At 38.7% G+C, this 7142-nt stretch overlaps 1 long non-coding RNA gene across 1 annotated transcript; it reads right to left on the reverse strand.

The window, feature by feature from the left end:
* On the reverse strand, positions 1-706 carry LOC110265821. The gene is made up of 2 exons (XR_002352211.1): positions 347-706; positions 1-213 (listed from the first exon to the last, which is right to left on the reverse strand). It is a non-coding gene; the product is annotated as an uncharacterized LOC110265821 (long non-coding RNA).

Here is a 7142-nt window from a genome sequence, read left to right on the forward strand (position 1 = left end):
AGCAAGAACAACTTTCCACAGTTTCACAACACAACAGTTGAGCAACAATCAGCAAAATATGCTATCAAAACTCAAAATGGAAAAAAAAAGGTGTATCTAACAGAGGCGAGCAAGGCTAAGCTCGATGGAGGGACAGCGAGATTGGAGGCAGCATGGCAGAGGGTGAAATTGAGGCTTCAAGAGGATAATGGCGTAGCAGGGGGACGGCGTCGGCTACAGAAGAGAAAGACAAAGGAGGCTCTGTTAGGAAGAAGAATAACAATAACGGGGATGAGGCAAGTAAGGATGATACTCAAACCCAAAATGATGAAGAATTAGTTAGAGAGGAAAATGCATGAGAGAGAACTGTAAATACAAAACAAGGCTTGGAGGCTATGTATTCTTCCCTTTCTGTCAAATTCTGCTCCTTACTTCTCTTTGAATTCCTTCTTTCTTGGTAAATCAGCTTCTGCAATGCTTGTGGATAGTCTTGGACCAATTCTCTCACTTCTTCACAAGTTCTCAATACCTGACTTACTAGAAATTTATATTCCATTATAGTTTAGGAAAATTATCCAGTGTTCCCGCGTACGGATTTGGAACTCTAATGTTCTGCGTACGAATAAGTTTTCCACTTAAGGTTTGTCGTTTTCTAAGGTTGGAATAGACGAAAATGACCCATCTTAATAATGTGTTTTTCGAAAATGACCAACTTAAATAGGTAATGGATGAAGCTTGCCATAAGATTTAATGATTTATGGCTGACAGTATTTTAAATTGGAATACACGAATAATAACGAAAGAAGCTACACAGAGGCAGGCATGGATTCGACAACAAGTATGAGGGAATATTTACCCCACTGTATATTTTTTTTTAAATAAATAGTTATTTATAATATATTTTTATTTTAAATTTTAAATAATTTTATTATAAATAAATTTAATCTAATTATTTAAAGTTTTAAATTTATTTTATTTTTTTATAATTTTCAATAATATTGGACAAATTTGACATTCTCTATCAATATGTACAGCAGAACTTTTGCACCTGTTACTAGTCCATCCTGCACTTTCTTCCTATGTTTTCCACAAAAGAAAGCAACCCTTCAATCAACGCCAATCGAATATTTTAAATTAAATCTGTAAGGCCATAAAGCTTATAACACTGCTGTTCTGTGAAAGTACACTGTCACACCTGAACACCTTCCTATAGTTTATGTTATTTGGTTCTGTTCCTTTAACTTTAGACATTTACTCCTTCCTTGATTAGTTCAATGTGATTTTACGCTTCTAGACACACTCTGGCCGAGGAGAGGAGTTCTGCCATGAAAAAAGTGCCTGCTACGGCTGCTAGCCTGCCATGAGAGTGAACTGAATCTATGAATCATGTATCGGTTTAGGGTTGTTTAGTCCACTCAGAGTGAGAGAAAATCTTGAAAAAATTAAATGATATCGTTTTTATGTGTGAGATCCAGAACTGATCACTCTAAAAATTAGACCAATTCACCAGTTAATCGTTGATTCTCTAAATTGATTTTTTGTCAGGCGATTCTTGAAATTATCCAAATCGGCTACAAGACTAGCTCCCAATTAATCCAATCAAATCTATCGGTCAAGTTGGATTTTTAAAACCATGGTTTATAATATAATTTTTCACAAATTAAACTGAAACTGTTTTAAATAATTATAAATAATTTAGAAACTACACCAAATCATTTCCTCACGTAGCAAACCACTCAAACCAGACATTAAGTTACAAAAGTAAAACCAATTTAAATTAGGCTATTTTTTATTTAAATAAAAATATATTATTTACCCAAATAAATCAAATTATTAAAATTTTATCAATATATACATTCTGATGCATTTTCGCAGGCTGAAAATGTAAAAATTAAAAGAGTGAATACCCCATCCGGCCCCTGACAATTATCTCGAAAGGACAACGAGGCCCCCAAGAAAAAAAAAACACCCAATCCGGCCCCTGATAATTTTTTTTAAGGACTGATTAGCCCCTGTGCCAAAAAAAATAACATTAATTTTTTTTTGGCACAGGGGCCTCGTTGTCCTTTCGAAGTAATTGTCAGGGGCCGGGTTGGAGTTTTTTTTTTTTGTCAGGGGCCGGGTTGAGGTTTTTTTTTTGTCAGGGGCCTCGTTGTCTTTCGAGGTAATTGTCAGGGGCCGGGTTGAGGTTTTTTTTTTGTCAGGGGCCTCGTTGTCTTTCGAGGTAATTGTCAGGGGCTGATTTGGGTTTTATTCAAATTAAAATGACATGATTTTCGTTAGTACTAACAACGAAAACAAGATAGAACAAATGGTACATTTTTACACGTACTAACAGCGAAAATGAAATAACTTTCCCCTACTAGGAATATACATGGGTCGGGTAAAGTCGAATTTATTTTGATCCAGATTCGATCTTAAATAATGGTCGGGTCTATTTTTGAAACTCTTATCCAGTTCTAAATATGGTAAAATCATACTATTTTCGGGTCACACTAAAATTGGGTGTAAACCGGTGAAGTCCACGTCTTGATAAACTTTATGTCAAAAAAATTATGATGCACTTAGTTATAAAGGAGAAGAAAACATACTTGTTACGAGAAGTTGATATCCATATTTGAATTTAAATTTGTCCATAAATTCTAATTTCATGCTTCTTTGATCTATTTTCTAATTCAACAAGTATGATTAAAAACAAAACAATAAACTTATAATTAATATAACATAATATTAAAATTAATTAAAAACGTATATATTTTTTTAATCCCCTTAAGATGTATATAGGTAGAGTAAAGTCGGATTCGCCTTGATCCAGAGTCAATCTTAAATAATGACATGATTTATTTTTAAGACTCTTATCCACACACCAAATTAATTGCTAAAACGTTTAGACCCGGCCCGGTCCTTCGAGTCATGTACACCCCTACATTTTCAGATTCATTGTCAGCAAAAACGAAACTCCTTAAATTTTAAAATACAAACATCTATGTATAGATAGAGTAAAGTATTCTATGGAACTCTCACAGAGAGCTTCATTTAAGGGAATTACAAAACAATTTATAGATTTGTCTCAACCTATTATTTTATATTTACTCATTGTAACAGCTTTTCAGTACCAATCATCACTACCCTAGTCTTCAGCGTAAAAGCTTTCACTCTATACAGCAATTGTTGGAAGCAAGATCATACCGGCGAATATAACTCGGCAAGATAACCTACGGCTCAATTTGAGTGTGAATCGTTGGAATATTTGCAGAATTGCAATCCCTATACAATAAAAAATAGAGTTAATAGTCAATTTCATCCCCGAAAGTGTCCTCGATCTCCATTTTCGTCCCCGAAAGTCAAAATTAATCAAAAACGTCCTCGAAAGATACCGGCGTTGATCACGTTCGTCCTTCCGTCTTCTCGGTTGATGAGATGGCAAACGGCCGCTTACGTGGCACGTTAACTGCCAAGTTGGCAGTAAAGCAGGACGACGTCATTTTGGTTGAGTGAGGCAGAAGCGTTGAAACGTCGCCGTATTGTGTTCTGAAGAGGTTTTGAAACGTTGCGATGCCTTACCCTTGTCTCATATCAACCATCGCTCTGTCTTTCGCTCCAAAAGGTGTCATCTCCCACAAGGTATACCCTAAGTGTGGAACCGAAGCTCTGTACCACCCTGACAAGGATCGTTAGTGCTGCTAGACGATTACAGTGGAAAGGCTTTGGCCGTTGAATGCAGAGTAGATGTTATACTGGAGCAGCGTTGCTAGTAAAAGAAGGCATTGAGACATTGAGAGGTAAGGATTGAACTCATAATATCATTTCTTACTTATTCTGTGATGTGGTGTATTGTTACTATGGTGGTGTTAGTGTTCGTCTGATTTAGGGTTTATTAGTGTTGTTTTAGCATTTTCGTGTATGAGATTGTGTTAGTTTGTATGGCTCTGTGACAGTAGTCAGTGATGTTTGAATTTAGTGATGGTTCTGTTGCATGTTTTTTTTTTTGGGGATAAAGGTTGATTGGTCCCAACTGGGTGTACTAGGTGGTGATTGATACAGAGCAGTTGTTGCTGGTCATGTTTGTTTATGCTGTTTTGGTGTTTGTTATTGTAGATGGAGGGTCCTCCCATGACGTTTGTTTTTCACCATGGTGGGTTGTTTAGGACGGGTGAGGATGGAGACATGGTTTATGAACCTGATAACACAGAGGTATTGATGGGTGTTGAGGGAGACACACTTGATGTGTTTTTTGTTAGGGGTTACTATAAGGAGCTGGGATACATTGAGGCTGGCAATTGTTGGTGGAAAGTTCCTGGAGTTCCAATTCCATCTGGGTTGAAGAAGTTGGTGATAGATGCTGACTTGATTGCAATGTACAAGGATTGTAGGAGGAACCACAATTTGATCAACCTATACTTTGAGGACTGCATCTCACAGCCCTGTGTAGTGGACAACATAGGGGAAGGTGTAGCTCTTCTGGAAGCAGGAACTAGTAAGAAGAAGAAGTTCAGTTCCCAGGCCAAGATGCACCACTCCCAACCTGTGAAAACTCCCACAATGAACCACCCTCAGCCAAAGAAACCAACCTATGAGCCCACTAAGGCAGCCTCACAGCCCAGTAGGCCCAAAGCTCAGCCCAGTAAGCCCAATTCTCAGCCCACGAAGCCAGCCTCACAGCCCAATAAGCCCAAGAAGCCTTATTCTCAGCCCACCAAACCAACACATCAGGCCTTAAAGACCACCTCTCAGCCCATAAAGACTCCCTTGCAGTCAACAAAACTCCACCCTCAACAAACCAAAACCAACAATCAGGGGAAGACAGTCCCACATCATTCCAAAATATCCTCTCAACCAGCCAAAAACCCAGAAAGTAATAAGAAGAAAGGAAATACCAGTGCATGTAGAGTAACAAGATCCGGAAGAACTGTAAGGGAAGGTCCTATCCAGGATGAAGATTCTGACTCTCATGACTTGTATGAGAGTACTGAAGATGAGTTGTACAAGCCTCCAAAAGTTCTAGGAGACAGTTTATACAGCAGTGAAAGTGATAGTGACAGTGGAAAAGGCTCACAAAGAAAGCAAAAGCAAGCTGAAGCAAAGGAGAAGCATAGGCCTCCTAAGTCTAGACTAGCAGATAAAGAAATTGACACTGATGACTCAAGTTATGAGGGTTTCAAAGATGAAGAAAGCTCTGAATCTGGTAAGCTCTCAATCTGGATTGCTATTGTTTTAATATTTCATTTGGCCAAATTTTAATGTCTTTCATGTTATGATTTGGTAGATGTAGACGAAGATGATGATGATCTTGGAAGTTTCTCAAATCCTGACTCATGGCATTCAGAGGATTCGGGGAAGGAGTTAGACTCTGATGAGGAGACACCTACTGTTTATCCCCAGTATAATGAAAAAATCAAATTTGGAAACCTGAAGTTTGAGGTTAGTATGACTTTCAAATCAAAAGCTGAATTTATAGAAGCCACTAGGGATTACACTATCCAGTGGGGCAGAAATATATTATTTACCAAGAATGATAGAGTAAGGGTTAGAGCTGTTTGTAAGTCAAATGATTGTCCATGGGTGGTTTTATTGTGCTTGTAACAGTAAAGACTTGTCTTGGCAAATTAAAACGCTAGTTGATAATCACACCTGTCCTAGAAAGAGGAAAAATGGGGCTGCAACCCAAACCTGGACACTTAGCAAGCTAGTACCTAAGCTTAGAAAGCACCCAACTATGAAGCATCGAGAGGTGTATGATTGGTTTGTCCGAAAGTGTAATGTGTACCTCAATAGCACATGCATCACCAGGGCACTAAAAGCTGCTAGGAAAATTGTAGAGGGTGATGAGATAGCCCAGTATGGTTTGGTGTGGGATTATGCAAACGAGTTACTTACTAGCAATCCAGGATCCAGAGTGCAAGTTAGAGTGATCCCAATGCCTGAGAGTCCTCCACTATTTGATCGATTCTATGTGTGTCTTGATGCCTGCAAGCGGGGGTTTAAGGCAGGTTGTAGACCTCTAATTGGACTAGATGGCGCGTTTCTGAAGACACTACACGGAGGACAAATTCTTACTGCTTACGGACAAGATGCTAACAATCACATCTTTGTGATTGTCTATGCAATTGTCAGCGTGGAAAACAAGGATAACTGGCAATGGTTTCTTGAACTACTTCACAGTGATCTAGGTGACTACAGAGAGCACAAATGGTGCTTCATCTCAGATATACAGAAGGTAATGATTTCTGTAAGGACTAATTTGATTTACTGAATATTCTTTGAAGGACTATTTTGATTTAATGAATTCAATGTTGAGGACGGAACTGATTTAATATCTTTTCGTGTTTGGTCTTTTCGTGCAGGGTTTAATCCCTGCTGTTCAGGAAGTTTTTCCAAGAGTTCACCACCGCTTCTGCGTGTGGCATTTGTGGTGCAATTTCTCGAAACAGTGGGGTAGTTGTGAGTTAAAAGACATTGTGTGGGAATGTGCAAGGTCAAGGACAACAGCTGAATTTGACAGAAACATGAAGAGAGTTAAGTTGATCAACGAGAAAGCTTGGCAGTATCTTGATAAATGGCCAAAAGAGGCATGGACGAAGGCGCATTTCAGTGAGGTTCTGAAAGTGGATAACATATGCAACAATGCCTGTGAGTCATTCAATGCAAAGATCAAACACGAAAGGAGTAAGCCTATCCTGACCCTGGCTGAGGAAGTTAGGAGAATCATCATGAAGAGTATGGTTGATAACAGAAAGAAGTTGCAGAATTACCAAGGAATTCTCCCTCCTGTTCAGCAAAGTAGGTTGGAAGCTATGACAGTGCTGTCCCGCCATTGGGCTCCTCAGTGGTCTGGTGATGAAAAAGAGGAGTTGTACGAAGTGAATGGCTGGCCGACGAATATGGTAGTTGACTTGGGCAAGCACACATGCACCTGCAGGTTTTGGCAACTTACAGGTAACAACTTTCTTCCCTTACTTAATTAACAATGTCTTCATTCATGATATTATATTTACTGTATCAATTTGTTTGGCTTGATAAGAATGCCGTGTATGCATGCAATATCGGCAATACAAGATAAGAATGACAAGAGACCTGAAGAATATTGCCATGAGTGGTTAAAGATGGAAGCGTATAAGCGTACCTACTGTTTTAATGTCAATCCAGTTAAGGGGCAAGATCTA

The sequence above is a fragment of the Arachis ipaensis genome, chromosome B08, assembly GCF_000816755.2.
Source record: "Arachis ipaensis cultivar K30076 chromosome B08, Araip1.1, whole genome shotgun sequence".
In the NCBI taxonomy this organism is placed as follows: domain Eukaryota; kingdom Viridiplantae; phylum Streptophyta; class Magnoliopsida; order Fabales; family Fabaceae; genus Arachis; species Arachis ipaensis.